The sequence below is a fragment of the Anolis carolinensis genome, chromosome 2, assembly GCF_035594765.1.
Source record: "Anolis carolinensis isolate JA03-04 chromosome 2, rAnoCar3.1.pri, whole genome shotgun sequence".
NCBI classification, from domain to species: domain Eukaryota; kingdom Metazoa; phylum Chordata; class Lepidosauria; order Squamata; family Dactyloidae; genus Anolis; species Anolis carolinensis.
Window position 1 is genome coordinate 193,023,773 of NC_085842.1, and position 19,433 is coordinate 193,043,205.

Below are 19,433 nucleotides of genomic sequence, written 5' to 3' on the forward strand. Positions count from 1 at the left end.
CCTGCTAAATCACCTCCAGAGATGATGATGATGATGATGATGACGATAACAACAACAACAACAACAACAACAACACCGTTGCTCAGATGATTCATTGGAACCTGTGCCACAAATACCATCTGCCTGCGACAAAGAACTGGTGGGATCATAAGCCGGAAAAAGTTAGAGAATGAACATGTCAAGCTACTCTGGGACATCCGAATTCAGACAGACAGGATTTTGGAGCACAATACTCCTGACCTCACGATTGTGTTAAAAAACAAAGTATGGATTGTCGATGTTGCCATCCCAGGGGACAGCAGGATTAAAGAGAAACAATTTGAAAAGCTGACACGATATGAGGACTGAAAGATCAAATTGTGAATACTCTGACAAAAGCCAATCAAGGTGGTCCCAGTGGTGATCGGCACACTGGGTACAGTGCCTAAAGACCTTGGCCTGCACTTAAACACAATCGGCGTCGACAAAATTACCACCTGCCAGCTGCAGAAGGCCACCTTACTGGGATCTGCACACATTATTCGCCGATACATCACACAGTCCTAGACACTTGGAAAGTGTCCGATGGGTGATCTAATACAACAGCCAGCAGAGTGTCTGCTGTGGACTCATCTTGTTGTGTTTCAAATAATAATAATAATAATAATAATAATAATAATAATAATAATACTTAATCAGCTGATGACCCAAAGTGCAGACTGTGCAAGGAAACAGATGAAACCATTGATCATATCCTCAGCTGCTGTAAGAAAATTGCACAGACAGACTACAAACAGAGGCACAACTATGTGGCCCAAATGATTCATTGGAACCTATGCCTCAAGTATCACCTCCCTGCAGTTAAGAACTGGTGGGATCACAAACCTGCAAAAGTATTGGAAAATGAACACGCAAAGATACTGTGGGACTTCCGAATCCAGACTGACAAAGTTCTGGAACACAACACACCAGACATCACAGTTGTGGAAAAGAACAAGGTTTGGATCATTGATGTTGCCATCCCAGGTGACAGTCGCATTGAAGAAAAACAACAGGAAAAACTCAGCCGCTATCAGGACCTCAAGATTGAACTTCAAAGACTCTGGCAGAAACCAGTGCAGGTGGTCCCAGTGGTGATGGGCACACTGGGTGCCGTGCCAAAAGATCTCAGCCGGCATTTGGAAACAATAGACATTGACAAAATTACGATCTGCCAACTGCAAAAGGCCACCTTACTGGGATCTGCACGCATCATCCGAAAATACATCACACAGTCCTAGACACTTGGGAAGTGTTCGACTTGTGATTTTGTGAAACGAAATCCAGCATATCTATCTTGTTTGCTGTGTCATACAACGTCGTTGTGTCAATAATAATACTTTATTTCTACCCCTCCACCAAAGCCTAGCCAAAGAACATATTATCCCCACTCTCCGCAAGAAAACAAGGGAACAAGCACAGCTCTTTTACTCTGCTCTGAATGAACCACTAGGTCTGGAATAGTGTTTAAACTTTCACTTATGGTAATATGACTCACATGGCACATCCCATGAAGACCTGTCGTGCATGAATCCAAGCACATGGCTAGTTTAATTGTATTAAAAGAAATTTACCATTTCGCCTTCACTTAAAAGCCCCCCCTCTTGTGAAAAATTGCTGCAGGGTAGAATGTGAATTGATTCTTGGCAGCAAGCAAGCAGAGCTCAGCTTTGTGATCACCTTGCTGCTTCATCGTCTCTCACATACGCCAAGCAGAGGACACAGAGAGCTAGAGAGATTGCAGTGCTTTACGGTAGGCAACCTAGGCAATTTTAAAAAGAATTAGGGTTAAGTTAAAGGTTTTCCCCTGACATTAAATCTAGTCATGTCTGACTCTGGGGGTTGGTGCTCATCTCCATTTCTAAGCCGAAGAGCCGGCGTTGTCCATAGACATCTCCAAGATCATGTGGCTGGCATGACTGCATGGAGCGCTGTTACCTTCCAGCTGGAGCAATACCTATTGATCTACTCACCTTTGTATTTTTTCAAACTGCTAGGTTGGCAGAAGCTGGAGCTAACAGCAGGAGCTCACACTACTCCCCGGATTCAAACCGACAACCTTTCGATCAGCAAGCACAGCAGCTCGGCGGTTTAACCCACTGCGCCACTGGGCGTTCCAGAAGAATTAGATTCGCTTTTTAAAAAATGCATATGAATAATTTGTATTCCACATTTTATTCTGTGTTAATGATATTTAGATATGGCTCATATAGGCCCAAGAGGTCTTTATGACTCCAAATGGATTTCAGTTGTTATAAAGCAGTGGTTCCCAACCTTTGATCCTCCAGATGTTTTGGACTTCATCTTCCACAATTCCTAACAGCTGGTAAGATGGCTGGGATTTCTGGGAGTTGAAGTTCAAAACATCTGAGGGAGCAAAGGTTGGGAACCACTAATATAAAGGGACAAAAAGATTTTGAACTTTTTGTGCCATAAACAACTGAATGACATATACCCCATTTCCCCAAAAATAAGACAAAGTCTTATATTAATTTTTGCTCCCAAAGATGCACTAGGTCTTATTTTCAGGGAATGTCTTATTTTTCCATGAAGAAGAATTCACATTTATTGCTGCACAAAAAATAACATTTATTATATATTGTACAGTAGTTGTCATCACAGACCAGCATAACCAGAAATACTGTGAATCCTATCAAGAATTTCTTGTTACTACCATTAGTTCCATGTATAACAATCTATGGTACGTACATTTACCAATCCTGCATGCTCTGGTGTTCTATTTAGCGGGCATGCTTCCAAACAACAACTTTGCTAGGTCTTACTTTTGGGAGAGGCCTTATATTTAACAATTCAGCAAAACCTCTACTAGGTCTTATTTTTCAGGGGATGTCTTATTTTTAGGGAAACAGTGTCATCCAATGTATCCAGTACAGAGTGTTTCAAAAGGATGGACTCAATTTCAAAGTAGTATATTTCATTGCAGCAGCATGTTTTAATTACACAAAAAGTTCCAAACTGTTTAACAAGGTATCAAGTTATCCATTTTTAGTAACCACTTCAAATTCAAACCAGAAACAATTCTTAAAAAATAATAATTCTACAAATGAAGAATATCTCATTAAGCCTTATGTTGAGGAGTTGTCATCTTGCAAATGAGAGGCGAGGGGTTCTTTCAGTGCTGGCACGTAGTGTCATATTTCAAACTCTATACCCCACCCTTTCAAGTGTTAAAGGTTTCATTCATGGGCAATCAGTAATTACAGAGATACAGCAATTTCAAATGGGATCCATCTTTTTGAAACATTCTGTAGACTGTGATATGGGAAGTCATGTGATATGAATTGCATACATTACAGAATAGACAAATTTAATAAGGACAGATAATGGGATGCAAGAGACACTTTGGGAGCTGCAGTATGAATCTCAAGATACAAAAAGTAAATGTATGCTGGAAATATACTGTATGAACAATATGCTACATCATCACCCTGTTTCTGGCCCTTTGCTGAGACAGAACTACTGATCACCTCTTTACAAAAATCCAGGTGAATAACCTAGGAATAAATTGCAAAAAAACTTGAAAAATTCACAAAAAAATATAACAACGGCCATTACAAGAATCCTAGAGTACATAATAAAACAAACCAGAGACAAGAATCAAGTTTCAGAACAAAGAATGTCCTATACTATAGTGATGAAACCTACCGTGTTTCCCCAAAAATAAGACAGTGCCTTATAATAATTTTTGCTCCCAAAGATGCGCTAGGTCTTATTTTCAGGAGAAGTCTTATTTTTACATTTATTGTTGAACAAAAAATGAACATTTGTTATCTACGGTACAGTAGTTGTCATCACAAACCAGCATAACCAGACAAACTGAACCCTATCAAGAATTTCTTATTACTACCATTATTTCCATGTACAACAATCTATGGTATGTACATTTACCAATCCTGTATGCTCTGATGTTCTGTTTGGCAGGCATTCTTCCAAACAAAAACTTTGCTAGGTCTTACTTTTGGGGAAGGCCTTGTATTTAACAGTTTAGCAAAACCTCTACTAGGTCTTATTTTCAGGGGATGCCTTATTTTCGGGGAAACAGGGTAAGTGTCCTTGTGGTCAGAAGAGATAGTATGCTTTGTATGGCATGATCTTAAAGACAATCCAGAAATATTGACAAGGATGCATGTCATCCAACACCAGACAAAACAGGATTTGGTGCAAGACTTCATTATGCAACCATTGTTGAATAAACAAGAAAAGCAAGTTTCAAGCTTTTTTGGTTCCATGTCTCACTATGCAAACAGTATCTGCTGGAAGTTTACAGATGGTCCTCTAAAGGCTGGAAAGTCTGCAGAACCCTGTCAGAGTCAATTATGCAAAGATGTGAATTCCTGTATGGTTGCAAATATGCAGACGGATGTCTGCATGATTATGCAAAAATCAAAATAAAAGGATCTTGCAGACATTTTTTTCAGCCAGACAAGTATTGGCAGCAGCTTCCATAATCTCCTGGCAGCACTTTTTAAGCGTTGACATTACAGATGCTGGCAAATAAGTAGAATCATAGGATCATAGGGGTGGAAGAAACCTCGTGGGCCATCCAGTCCAACCCCCTGCCAAGAAGCAGGAAAATCGCATTCTTGTTAGGCGATTCCTCATAGCCCGAGGATGATGGCCCTCTAAGTGTAGTGTCTTGGTGGTGGATGCGTAGGTGGCTGTGGAGACCTATTCTTGACCCGCATGTTCTTTCACAGTGAGGACATCAGTTTCCAGATGGAAGGTGGTCCTGGTCAGGATTGGCTTGACGCACCTTCCTCTTGGCACGTTTCTCCCTTAAGCCCTCTATTCGTGCCTCTTCGAATTCCACAGCACTGCTGGTCACAGCTGACCTCCAATTAGAGAACTCAAGGGCCAGGGCTTCCCAGTTCTCAGTGTCTATGCCACAGTTTTTAAGGTTGGCTTTGAGCCCATCTTTAAATCTCTTTTCCTGTCCACCAGCATTATGTTTGCTGTTCTTGAGTTAGAAGTAGAGTAACCCCTTTGGGAGATGGTGATCGGGCATTCGGACAACATGGCCAGTCCAGTGGAGTTGATGGCATAGAAGTATTGCTTCACTGCTGGTGGTCTTTGCTTCTCCCAGCACGCTGACATTTGTCTGCCTGACTTCCAAAGAGATTTGCAGGATTTTTCAGAGGTAACACTAATGGAATCGTTCCAGGAGTTGAGTGTGACATCTGTAGACAGTCCACATTTCGCAGATGTATAACAAGGTTGGGAGGACAATAGCTTTATAAACAAGCACCTTAGTATCCCTATGAATATCCTGATCCTCAAACAGTCTCTGCTTCATTCAGAGAAATGCTGCACTCGCAGAGCTCAGGCAGTGTTGTATTTCAGCATCAATGTTGACTTTTGTGGAGAGGTGGCTGCCAAGGTAGTGGAAATGGTCAACATTTTCTAATGTTACACCATTAAGTTGTATTCCTGGCATTGCAGAGGGATTGGCTGGTGATTGCTGAAAGAGCACTTTTTCTTTATGTTCAATGAGAGGCCAAGCTTCTTGTATGCTTCTGCAAAGGTGTTTAGAGTGGCTTGTAGGTCTTCTTCTGAATGCGCACAGACTACATTATCATCAGCATATTGTCGGGGGTGCATTCAAAGCACCCCCAAGAGATGGTCATCTAGCTTCTGCTTAAAAGCCTCCAAAGAAGGTCTCCACCACACTCCGGGGCAGAGAGTTCCACTGCTGAACAGCTCTCACAGTTAGGAAGGTCTTCCTGTTGAAACCTCTTTTCCTGTAGTTTGCAAACTTAACAATCTATAGCAAACTATAGCATAATGAGGGTCTTTCCTATATAGAAAAAGCTTGTGAACTGCGTAGGGGCTGATGGGCTGTTGCATAGGGGTGATGGGAACTGCATTCCTTCATCATCTTAAAGGCATTGGCCATTCTTTAGTCACTGTTTTTCCATGTGTTTAAACTGAAAATGCCATGCTCCTGCTATGCACATCTCAGGCCCCTTCTACACTGCTATATAATCCAGATTATCAAAACAGATAATCCACATTAATGTCTTTAAACTGGATTATATGAGTCTGCACTGCCATATAATCTAGTTCAAAGCAGATAATCTGGATATTTTATGGCAGTGTGGAAGGGGTCTAAGTGGAAACTGCCCCTGAAGAGATGTGACAGTCCGCACCCCCTAGACACCACAGTTTAGTTGCTGACATATGTGCAGCAGTTGTGCTACATGAAAGGAAGGAGAGAAGCAGAGAATGACAGAATGAGTGGGCCTTCCTCAAAAAAAAAAAAAAAAAGGAAAAGGAAATTACAGAATGTGTGGTTAGTCCTCTTGCATGCTTCACCTTGAAAACAAAATCAGTCCTACCATCACACTTACATTCTTGTTGGGGTCAAGTTCCTTTCTTACAGTGTTGCCAAACAGCTCCTGTTTCCTTCTCCTTACTAGCCATTCATGTTTTGCCCACTCTAGGCTTTGGCTAGGATCTGGCCTCCATCTGAGACTGCCTAAACTGGGTCTTTTATAAAAGTCCAAGCTTGGTCCTAGATCCTTCATGCTCTGGTGCAGAAAGCAAATGCCTTCTTTTTGTGCTATCTCCAAATGCATTCAAATGTATCTTTTCCCCAAAGATAAGTACAATTGATTCTATTCTAAATAGAAAGTGTGTAGGGTATGTGCCTTCAAATCCACTTATCCATTTATGCCATTTGTAGGGTTGTTTTTGGAGCCCCTGGTGGCGCAGCAGATTAAACTGCTGAGCTGCTGAACTTGCAGACCGAAAGGTTGGCGGTTTGAATCCAGGGAGCGGGGTAAGCTCCTGCTGTTAGCCCCAGCTTCTGCCAACCTAGCAATTCGAAACATGCAAACGTGAGTAGATCAGTAGTTACCGTTCCAGTGGGAAGGTAACGGCGCTCCATGCAGTCATGACCCTACATGACCTTGGAGATGTCTACGGACAACGCTGGCTCTTGGGCTTAGAAATGGAGATGAGCACCAACCCCCAGAGTCAGACACGACTAGACTTAATGTCAGGAGAAAACCTTTACTTTTACCTAATGCTTTACATCACAAGGCTGCACTCCTGGATTGCTGGTCGATATTTTCTGGACAACTTTTACCAGCAATCTCTGCAGATTTGGTGGCTGGCGGAAAAATACAACTGGAAGCTTGCTGATTAGCTCTAGCTGTATTTTTTTTTTTTTCGTGTCAGGAGCAACCGGAGTTGCTTCTGGAGTGAGAGAATTGGCCGTCTGCAAGGACGTTGCCCAGGGGACGCCCGGATGTTTTGATGTTTTACCATCCTTGTGGGAGGCTTCTCTCATGTCCCCGCATGGAGCTGGAGCTGATAGATGGAGCTCATCCACGCTCTCCCCAGGTGGGATTCGAACCTGACAGCTTTCAGGTCAGCAACCCAACCTTCAAGTCACAAGGCTTTTATCCCCTAGGCCACCGGAGGCTGTATATTAGAAATGTGGGTAAAACAACCGCAGGCCTGCTTAACACATTTCAGGAACTGTAAGCTTGCAATCCTAACCAGGAAGTTGGAGCAATCACTGGCTAGGCATTTCAACTCCAGAACATCACATTGCTTGTGATTTGTCCCTTTTTAGTATTGAGATACCATTTGGGCAAAAGGGAAAAATTCTGGATCCATGGACTTAAGGACTGCACGATCATAAGGCTCACGCTACAGGATAATATATGATCCACTGATGAATGCTGAAAACAGAGTTTTCAAAACCTTGGATGGAACTCAATTTCATCTTCAACAACTGAAGAAAGCGAAAGCTGAAATGTTTTGCTCGTTTCATATTTTTCAATCTGCTTGTTAATTGCTCCAAAATATTTACATATATTTTAGTGACTAACTTCTGGGATCCAAGACAAATGTGAGAGAAAAGCTGTTGGTTTGCTTTTTAATCATACTTTCTCTCTCTTTCACACACACACATCTTTGGCTAACAATTTGTTTTCCCATGAAACAGGTTTCACAGAAACAGAGTGGGTACAACAGACTTAGGAAACAGGGTCTGGTGAGAAGCTGCATCATGAAAATGAAAGGCTTTTTTTTCTGGCACTCTCAATGGTAGAAAAATTTGAACAAGAGACAGCAGACAACATATTGGGTCCAAATGCATCCTCTGATTTACTGGATGTGCCCTGAAAAGAAATGCCAAATTTTCTAATGGACAGTAAAGTGTAGCGCTCTTCTTCTACAAAAATCTCGACAGAAAAGACATTACATTATGATGTACTACACAGCATCCTTGTTTGGAGAGGTAGTGGCAACTAGTGGCAATAAATTAATACTGTAATTATTTAATTATTTAATTCTTTATTAAATTTGTATTTTAATACATTAGACTCCCAGACAGATTTTTCCAACAGACCTCAAAGGGCACAAAATATATACTTTGATGACAGTTTAGTCATTCAACAATTTATTCTGAATCACCAAAGTCTAAATTGGTGTTCAACAAAAACTGTACCCAAAATCGTGGACTGTTGTCCCTAACCTTATTTTGGAGATTCAGTGTAAGAGTATACATTTTCACCCCATCACAGGATTTTTAGCTGGGGAAGATGCTAATACTGGGAATTTTTCAGCACATAAAGAAGCTTCAGTGCTCCTCACAACTTATCGGAGATCATCCCCATAGTATTGCAAGGCGGCCTCAGGAAAGCAAGACAAAAATAAAAGATTTAGTCTTTGTTTCTGGACTAGATATAACAGCAAAGATGTGTATTTTGGCTGTTGTGCCTCCAAGATACTTCTAGTATCTCCGGAAGTCAGCAGCCCAGCTCTTGCCATCTGTGAAACTATGAAGGATCCCAAATGATCACTTCAAGGAAATCCCTGGGGTCACTTGCCAGCACCAGAGGCTGGAAAAGAAACCCTAGGGTTCTCCTGCTCACCACAATACAATAATACTATGTAACATGATTTTTGGTCCTGGGTTATAAATGTCATTTCTTAATTGTTTCTATCATAAAAACCATGGAAAAGGTTTATTAACCTTCAAAAACTTTGTTTTTGCAGGACATCCTGTAGCACATTTTATGATAGTTTTTCAATGAATATCTCATCAAGTCTCAATCAATTCAACATAGTTTGTGGCAGCCACAAAATCGAAGTTTCTGGAGTGTAACAACAACTTTCAAAGTAAGTATTGCACAATTAATCAGGAATAACACTTTCAAACCAGGAACAGAAAAAAATTCAAATTTTGTTACATAGTGTAATTGTCACAGTGAGTGTAGCAAATGCAACTAGAGACCTGTGCTTATAGCCATGAATGGTGTTCAAACCAAAAACAACAAAAATGCATAAGATACATCTATGATTCTAAGTCGCATCCCATGTCTATATAAGAAGAAAGAAGCATTAGAATGGAAGAAACACAGGCCCCTTCTACATAGCAGTATAAAATGCAGATTATCTACTTTGAACTGGATAATATGGAAGTGTGGACTCCAATAATCTAGTTCAAAGCAGGTAATGTGGATTATCTGTCTTGATATTCTGGATTATATGGCAGTGTAGAAAGGCTCACAGTAATACTACTGCTGCTGCTAATAATAACACTATGTAACAAAATTTGGAAAATGTTCTGTTCCAGATTTGAAAGTGTTATTTCCTGATTAATTTTTGGCATTTACTTTGAAAGTTGTCATAATCTAGAAACTTCATTTTTGAGGCTGCCACAAACTATGTTGAATTGGTTGAGACTCAATGAGACATTCATTGAAAAACTATAGCAAATTATGCTGCAGAATTGGTTTAATTATTTGGTTGGTTAAACAGCTGATTTTTAAGCTGATATTACTGATTTCAATGTTTAATGTTTTAAATGTTTGTGAGCATTTATAAATATTTTATGTCCCAGCATGGAATGCTTGCTGTATATATGTTGTGCTCCATCCTGAGTCCCCTTCGGGGTGAGAAGGGCAGGATATAAATGTTTTAAATAAATAATAAATAAAAGGTTTTGCATAAACAAAGTTTTGGCAGTTAAACTTTCCCATGTTTTTATGATAGAACCAATTATAATCCAGGAACAAAAATTACGTTACATAGTGTAATCATCATCATAATTACCCTGGAAACCATGACGCTGAGCTTGCATGATGTGAGCAGGAGAGTTAAGACCCAGAGCCAGGCCTGTAGCCAGGACTTTGATTGAGGTGGGGGGGGGGGGGGTGAGTCTGCTTGAGAGAGGATCTACCCTAGCAAACCTTTTGTATTGTTATCCCAATACCCCAATGCATATGGGATATATTGAGCATGGTGATCAGATCATGATATGAATAAACATAACAGTTTAAATAATAAATGTTATTTATTTACTTTCATTAACCAAATGTTTAGAATACTTTCTGACTTATTTTTTACTTTACAGCAACAATCTTCTTTTCTTCTCCCTGGCATTTTCACACAAATGTCTATGACTCCGACGTGACGTGCTTCTATATATTTCTAATACTCCGACTTGATGTGGATTTTTATGCTCTACCAATAACCCTCTGCTTCCTTTCAAGCCTAATCTTAAACTTAAACTGAGCAGAAATCCCCAACCAACTGTCATTCCAATTGTCATTCCCAGAGTTCTAAAGCTAGGGCTCCTTACCCCTAAAAAAGGTAAAGGTTTCCCCTGACGTTAAGTCCAGTCATATCTGACTCTGGGGGTTGGTGCTCATCTCCATTTCTAAGCCGAAGAGCCGGCATTGTCCGTAGACACCTCCAAGGTCATGTGGCCGGCATGACTGCATGGAGCGCCATTACCTTCCCGCCAGAGCGGTACCCATTGATCTACTCACATTCGCATGTTTTCGAACTGCTAGGTTGGCAGAAGCTGGAGCAACAGAGGACATTCACTCCCTCCCGGGATTTGAACCTGGGACCTTTCAGTCTGCAAGTTCAGCAGCTCAGTGCTTTAACACACTTTGCCACCGGGGCTCCTTACCCCTACCCTACTCTTAAAGATACAGGCTCTAAATTGCATATTCTGCCTTTGGAGGGTGCATATTAGTCTGGACCAAACTTGGCACATAGAGCCAATGTGCCCAACAGTGCATACAGGCAGGGAATGATTGCCCTTTTCAAATGGTAGTTGTTGTTTACCTGTATCCAGAAAGCACTGAAGGCAGCCAACATCATCTCTGGACCAAACATGGCCAACTGTGCATACAGGACAGGCAGGGGTTGAGGGTGATTGACCTTGGATCTGGGAGTTGCAGTCAGCCCTTATCTAGAGAGCACTGAACCAAGCCAACGCTGGATCTGGACTAAACTTGGCATATAGAGCCAATGTGCCCAACTGTGCAGAGAGGCAAGGATTGGAGAATGATTGCCCTTTTTCAAATGGGAGTTGACAGGCTCTACGAACTCCACTCCCAGCCAGGAGTGAGGGAAGACTTTAATGCACAGGCGCGAAGGCCTGCTGAGTACACGGGCATGAAGGCCTATTGCGGCCTCCGAATGGTCTGTGGTGCGGCGGCATCCTCTTTGGCGCCTGGGCTGTCAGCGCACTCCCCTTCCTCTCTCGGCACCAAAGGCTGAAACCAGAGGCATCGAAAAGGAAAGAGAGTGCACCAAGGGCCCAGGCACAGACAAGGACACCACCGTGCCACATACCAGTAAGGCCTTCTCGCGGACCACCTGAGAATTTGGGGGGGGGGGGGCTGAAGCCCGTCAAGCCCTCCCCCTGGCTACATGCCTGCCCAGAGCTATTAGAGACCTCTGGTTCATTGTCAGAATCTGAAGTTGTCTTGAGAAGGTAATAACAACCAAGATGGATTTAACTCTCACTTTCTGTCTGACATGGTCTGACTTAATGGTGTAACATTAGAAAATGTTGACCATTTCTGCTACCTTGGCAGCCACCTCTCCACAAAAGTCAACATCGACACTGAAATACAACACCGTCTGAGCTCTGCGAGTGCAGCATTTTTCACAATGAAGCAGAGAGTGTTTGATGACCGGGACATCCGTAGAGATACCAAGGTGCTTGTTTACAAAGCCATTGTCCTCCCAACCCTGCTCTACCCCTGCAAAACGTAGACGGTCTACATACGTCACACTCAACTCCTGGAGCGTTTCCATCAGCGTTGACTCAGAAAAATCCTGCAAATCTCTTGGGAAGACAGGCAGACAAATGTCAGTGTGCTTGAGGAAGCAAAGACCACCAGCATTGAAGCGATGCTCCTACGCCATCAACTCTGCTGGACTGGCCACGTTGTCCAAATGCCCGATCACCGTCTCCCAAAGCAGCTACTCTACTCCGAACTCAAGAACGGGAAACGCAATGTTGGTGGGCAGGAAAAGAGATTTAAAGTTGGGCTTAAAGCCAACCTTAAAAACTGTGGCATAGACACTGAGAACTGGGAAGGCCTGGCCCTTGAGCGCTCCAATTGGAGGTCAGCTGTGACCAGCAGTGCTGCGGAGTTCGAAGAGGCACAAATGGAGGGCTTAAGGGAGAAATGTGCCAAGAGGAAGGAGCTTCAAGCCAACCCTGACCGGGACCGCCTTCTACCTGGAAACCGATGTCCTCTCTGCGGGAGAACATGTAGATCAAGAATCGGTCTCTTCAGCCACCTAAGAACCCACCCCCAAGACACCAGAGATGGAAGACAACCCTCCTCGAGCTACGAGGGATCGCCTAAGTTCTGTCTGACATGGTACAATATTTTAACCACCAAAATAGGAAAAAAATAATAAGAATCAGCTTAGTGCTAATTTTGCTCTACTTCACAGTACCGCTGGGAAACCGATCTACCGTAATTTGCTGTCGCAGCATATGTTTTTTAAAAACCAATACTGTGCCTATAGGGTAGCGGGTCTGTATAACATCAATGCCTAAGTGCCAGTGCTTAGAAATAAGCTGTCAAGAAAAGCAGCACAAATCTTGGCACACAGTAGCATGTTTGCGTTCCCCACCCAAGGCTGCCCTGCCACCGGGAATGCCACGTTTCAGTTCCTGAAAGCCAGGAGGAGGCTTTCCTTTCGGCAGGTGTCCTGCCTACCCGCTAACAATCACGGACTGGCGGAGACATCCAGCCTAGCAGCAAGTCCTGGGCCCCTGCCAGGAGTGCCAGGCCTCCAGCTTCCTGAAACCAGGGTTGCCAATGGGTCAGAAAAGTCTGAGCCCATACTGTCCTTGTGCTTTTTGCAGTATGCTGAGCTACCAAAACCAGTGGGGTGGTTTTTTTCCCCAGTACAATGTTATCACTCACCTATTGTGACAGAGTCGAGGCTGACCAAGGGAGCATCGAAACTAGAGTGAATGCAGTTTGGCACCACTTTACCAGCTATGGCTCAATGCTACGAAACTGTGGGAGTTGTAGTTTGGTGGGGCACCAGCACTCTTTGGCAGAGAAGGCTAAAAAAGCGTGAAAAAATGTCAGCTCCCATATTTCCATTAGCACTGAGCCATGGCAGTTAAAGCTGTGCCAAACTACATTTATTCTACAGCAGGGATGCCACCCGCATTTTAATCGAGGACCACATCAGCCTTATGTATCAGCCTCCAAAGGGCCGTTGAATCCATGGGTAGAGAATCCGTGGATACAGAGGGCCAATTTATTTTTAACATAGTGGCCACTGCTCTTTGGTTTCTATCCAATTTGAGTCCCCAGGTGTTATTGAACAATAACTCCCATCACTTTTGTTTAGCCAGACTGGGGATAATGGGAGTTGGGTTTCAACACTTGTGGCTCTGAGTTTAGGGAAAGGCTAAATGGCATTTTAATGTCATACATCATGTATACAAGCCTTGTCTCTCAATCCAATCCCCACTCTCTTGCTGAACTGAACAAAGGACAGCCTTCCAGATGTTACTGTATCACAACCCTAGTTGGTTCTAAGGATGAGGAAGACAGCTGAGTTGCTGTGAGTTTTCTGGGCTGTATGGCCACGTTCCAGAAGCATTCTCTCCTGACGTTTTGCCCACATCTATGGCAGGCATCCTCAGAGGTTGTGAGATATATTGGAAAAACTAAGCAAGGGAGGTTTATATATCTGTGAAATGTCCAGGTTGGGAGAAAGAACTCTTGTCTGTTGGGGGCAGGTATGAATGTTGCAATTGGCCAGCTTGATTAGCATTGAAAAGCCTTGCAGCTTCAAAGCCTGGCTGATTCCTGCCTTTGTTGGGAGCTATTCGCTAGCCCTAATGATTTCTTGTTTAGAATGTTGTTCTTTATTTACTGTCCTGATTTTAGAGTTTCTTTTAATACTAGCAAGCAGATTTTGTTTATTTTCAACTCCCAACAAATGATTCCCCCAAGAGGGAAGCAGCAAGGCTTTGAAGCTGCAAGGCTATTCAATGCTGATCAAGGTGGCCAATTGCAGAATTCACACTTGCCTCATAGAGTTCTTTCTCCCACCCTGGATATTCCATAGATATATAAACGCCACTTCCCTAGTTTCCAGCAGACCTCACAACCTCTGAAGATGCCTGCCATAGAGGTGGGCAAAACGCCAGGAGAGAATGCTTCTGGAACATAGTCATAAAACCCAGAAAACTCACAGCAACCCAGAGATTCTGGAAATGGAAGCCTTTGACAGGAAGACAGTTGTTGTCCAGCATCTGGAGGGTCACATAAAATGACATGACAGACTGGTTTTCATATAATCCTAGACTTGGAAGAGATCTTGTGGGCCATCCAGTTCAACCCCCGCCAAGAAGCAGGAAAATCGCATTCAAAGCACCCCCCACAGATGGCCATCCAGCCTCTGCTTAAAAGCCTCCACAGAAGGAGCCTCCAACACACTCCGGGGTCACCCCGAGTCCCTTCAGGGAGATGGAGGCAGGATAGAAAAATTATTATTATTATTATTATTGACACAACGACATAGTATGACACAGTGAACAAGATAGATATGCTGGATTTTGTGTCACAAAATCACAAGCCGAACACTTCCCAAGTGTCTAGGACTGTGTGATGTTATTCGGATGATGCGTGCAGATTCCAGCAGGGTGGCCTTTTGCAGTTGGCAGATCGTAATTTTGTCAATGTCTATTGTTTCCTAATGCCGGCTGAGATCTTTTGGCATGGCACCCATTATTATTATTATTATTATTATTATTATTATCAACACAACGACGTTGTATGGCACAGCAAACAAGATAGATATGCTGGATTTCGTTTCGCAAAACCACAAGTCGAACACTTCCCAAGTGTCTAGGACTGTGTGATGTATTTTCGGATGATGTGTGCAGATCCCAGTAGGGTGGCCTTTTGCAGTTGGCAGATGGTGATTTTGTCAGTGCTGATTGTGTTTAAGTGCAGGCCAAGGTCTTTAGGCACTGCACCCAGTGTGCTGATCACCACTGGGACCACCTTGACTGGCTTGTGCCAGAGTCTTTGTCATTCGATCTTTAAATCCTCATATCGTGTCAGCTTTTCAGTTGTTTCTCCTTAATCCTGCTTTCACCTGGGATTGCAACATCGACAATCCATACTTTGTCTTTTAATACGATTGTGAGGTCAGGAGTATTGTGCTTCAAAACCCTGTCTGTCTGAATTTGGAGGTTCCAGAGTAGCTTGCCATGTTCATTCTCTGTAACTTTTTATTATTATTATTATTATTATTTATTTACTTCATTTCTATCCCGCTCTTCTCACCCCACAGAGGACTCAGAGCGGCGTACAACATACATTTAGGCCAAAATTCAATGCCACATTATACAAAGCAAATAAAACATAACAAAAAAATCAATAGAACCAATCAACATATAAATACAATCTAAAACCATTAACATTAAGATATTAAAACATAAAAATATAAATACAGTATCTAGGTACACCCCCCCCAATGATCTTAAGGTCTTCTTTGGCTTTCTTGGCTCTCTCTTTGGCTCTCATGGTCCTAATATCATCACCTTTGTGCATTTCTAAATACAGTGATTGTCTCCCATCTCTATTGTTGGTCATTAAATGTCATTAAGTTGCAGATAAGCCAGTGGTTCTCAATCTGTGGGTCACCAAATGCCTTGGCCCCCAACTCCCAGAAATCCTAACAGCTGGTAAACTGGCTGGGCTTTCTGGGAGTTGTAGGCCAAAGCACCTATTATTATTATTATTATTATTGTTATTATTATTATTATTTGCTCCCAAATGTTAAGGGTTTTAAGGGCCACAAGGGCGCATCTGCACTATGGAATGAATGCAGTTTGGCACCAATGCTGTGGGATCCTGGGAGTTGTAGTGTGGCAAGGCTTAGCTGTCCCAAACCACAACTCTGAGGATTCCCTTGCACTTTTTTTCGTGACAGGAACGACTTGAGAAACTGCAAGTCGCTTCTGGTGTGAGAGAATAGGCCGTCTGCAAGGATGTTGCCCAGGGGATGCCCATTTGTTCTGATGTTTTACCATCCTTGTGGGAGGCTTCTCTCATGTCCCCGCATGGAGCTGACAGAGGGAGCTCATCCGCGCTCTCCCCAGGTTGGATTCGAACCGGCAACCTTCAGGTTAGCAACCCAACCTTCAAGTCATCAGTCCTGACCGGTGGTGAAGTGCGTTAAAGCACTGAGCTGGAGACCGAAAGGTGCCAGGTTCAAACCCCGAGAGCGGCGTGAGCGGCCGCTGTTAGCTCCAGCTCCTGCCAACCTAGCAGTTCGAACAATGCCAATGTGAGTAGATCAATAGGTACCGCTCCGGCGGGAAGGTAACGGCGGTCCATGCAATCATGCCGGCCACATGACCTTGGAGATGTCTATGGACAATGCCGGCTCTTCGGCTTAGAAATGGAGATGAGCACCAACCCCCAGAGTCGGTCACGACTGGACTTAACGTCAGGGGAAAAAACCTGCCGGCACAAGGGTTTCACCCACTGCGCAAGGGAGGGCTCCTTCCCTAGCACTGAACCTTGCCAGCGCAAGTGGGGCCAAAGAGCGTTCATTCCGCAGTGTGTGTGGATGCGCTCCTCGGGGGTCCGCCTCCCTGCTCAAAGCGGGGTAGCGGCGCCGCATTGCCCCCTCGTCTTCCCTCTGCCTCGGAGCCCAAAAGCCAGCCAGGCAGGCGGCGGCTGAAAGACTGCGGACCTACCTCGCTCCCGATGCCGTGCGGGCCGCGCCCTCGCCTCTCCGCCGCCTCGACAGACGGATGTTGGAAGCGCAGCGCCGGCGCCTGCTTTGCTCCAGAGAGAACCGGGGAAGGAGGGAGGGAGGCGAGCAGCGAGGGAGGGAAGGAGGGGCGCCTCTCCGCCGCAGCAGCTCTTCCTCAATCGGCCACCAGCCACATCACCCGGCCACGCCCACCCCGCCAGCACAGGCCGGTCAGGGAGGAGATCCCACCTGCAGGCTTCCTTCCTTCCTTCCTTCCTTCCTTCCTTCCTTCCTTCCTTCGTATACTAGCTTGGGGACCCAGCAGTGCCCCGGTGATTAGAAGAAGGCATTGTTTGTTTTGGGATGTTGGGTAATATCACTGAAGTTTGGCCCAGATCTGGCCTTGGCTGGGTTCAGCGTTCTCTGGATAAGAGAGAACTACAACTCCCAGATTCCCAGGGCAATCACCCCCCAAATCCTGCCAGGATGTTGGGCCTATGTGCCAAGTTTAGTCCAGGTCTGTCGTGGGCTGGAGAAGGGTGAACTGCAACTCCCAGATCCAAGGTCAGTCACTCCCAAACCAGGCCCACATGCCATGTTGGGTCTGTGTGCCAAGTTTGGTCCAGATCTGACATCTGCTGGGTTCAGTGTTTTCTGGATGCAGGTGAACTATAACTCTCAAAATCAAGGTCCATTCCCATAACGCCTGCAGTATGTTCAGTTGATCATGGGGCATCTCTGTGCCAAGTTTGGTCCCAGTCCACCCAGTTTCTCTGGATGTAGGTGAACTATAACTCCCAAAATCAAGGTCCATTCCCCCACTAATCCCTGCAGTATGTTCAGTTGGTCATGGGCTTCTGTGTTCCAAGTCTGCTCTCAGTCCATTGCTGGTGGGGGTCCCAATTTCTCTGGATGTAGGTGAACCGTAACTCCCAAAATCAAGGTTCATTCTCACTAAGCCCTGCACTATGTTCAGTTGGTCATGGGCTTCTCTGTGCCAAGTTTGGTCCCAGTTGATTGTGGGTGGGGGTCACAATATCAGTGAAGGTACTGCAAGTCCCATCATCTGTGGCAAGTTTGGTCCAGATCCATCCTTGGTTGGGTTAACAGTGGTCTCTGGATCAGGGCCGGTTGAACATAGAGGCCGCTGAAGCGGCCACTTCGGGCGCATGCCGATAGGGGCGCTGTCGAGGCGTTGACAGCGCCCCCGTAGCGCCGCCGCGCCGCCGTTGGTGCGGGGCTTCGATTGCTCGCAACCGCGCGAGCGATCGAAGCTCTGCGCCAAACTGCACAGCACCATCGCCCCAAATGGCCTATGGTGCTGTACGCAAGCGCAGATCGGCCAAAATGGGCAATCGGTGATGTACGCATGCGCACAGCGCTGATCGCCATTTCGCCCGATGCTGCTGAACGCAGGCCCAGATCGCCCATTTCGGCCGATCTGCGCCTGCATTCAGCAGCATCAGGCGAAATGGGCGATCGTACAGCGGCACCGTTGTTGCAGCAGCAGCCGCTGCCGCCGCAGCAATCTCTGGTTTGTGTGTGGGGGGGGGCACCAAAATGGGGGGGGGGGCACTAAGTAGTAGGTTTGCCTACTACTTGGAATGACCTCGGGCCGGTTCTGCTCTGGATGTAGGTCAAGTACAACTCCTGTAAATCATGATGAATTCTCCCCAAACCTCTTGTTCAGTTGCTGATCAATTCCTCTGTTAACTGTGTGCCAAAGGAAAGGGTAGGAAAAGGTTAAGGTAGAGGCAGTGGGTGGGATCATGCAAATTAAGGCAGACTGGGATGTCCATTCTGGAGGAAAAGCAGAAGATCTAGGATGAAATTGTCCCGGCATGAAAGCCTTCACTTGGGTGGAGGGGGAGAATGGTGTTTGTGAAGGACACTGGCAGGGTTTGGGCTACATGTTCATAGTACTCACTACAACTTGCATGTCAGTTGAGGGAGCGCCATTGGCGTCTCCTGCTCAGTGGGAACTAGAGCTGTTTGTGGAAGTGGGAGGCTGTCTGTGTAAGTGGACACTTCCTTCACATACACACATACACATTTTTCATTTTCATTATGTGTATAGAAGATATAGAAGACTAGCTTGGGTACCTGGCAATGCCCAGGTTATTTAAAAAGGGCATTGTTTGTTTTTGGATGTTAGGTACTATAATGTCGGTTTGGTCATATGTTACATTATGTCCCTCCCTCCCTACCCTCTCCCTCTCTCCTTTCTTCTTTCTCCCTCCCTCCTCTCTTTCTTCTCTTCTTCCCTTCCTTCCTTCTTTCCTTCCTCCCTCCCTTCTCTCTCTCTCCTTTCTTCCTTCTCCCTCCCTCCCTCTCCCTCACACCCCAATGCATTGAATTAAGTTTCACAGGTTGGCCGCCCC

The 19,433-nt window shown here is 44.7% G+C and overlaps 1 protein-coding gene across 2 annotated transcripts in view; it reads right to left on the minus strand.

The window, feature by feature from the left end:
• The window catches only part of rab3d (RAB3D, member RAS oncogene family), a 42,825-nt gene extending 25,558 nt beyond the window's left edge, over positions 1 to 17,267 (minus strand). For both annotated transcript variants that reach the window (XR_010003185.1, XM_062971445.1), the window contains exon 1: positions 17,054 to 17,267. The gene's annotated coding sequence lies outside the window, so the exon portion shown is untranslated. The remainder of the gene's footprint in view (positions 1 to 17,053) is intronic.
• Between the last annotated feature and the right edge of the window lie 2,166 nt (positions 17,268 to 19,433).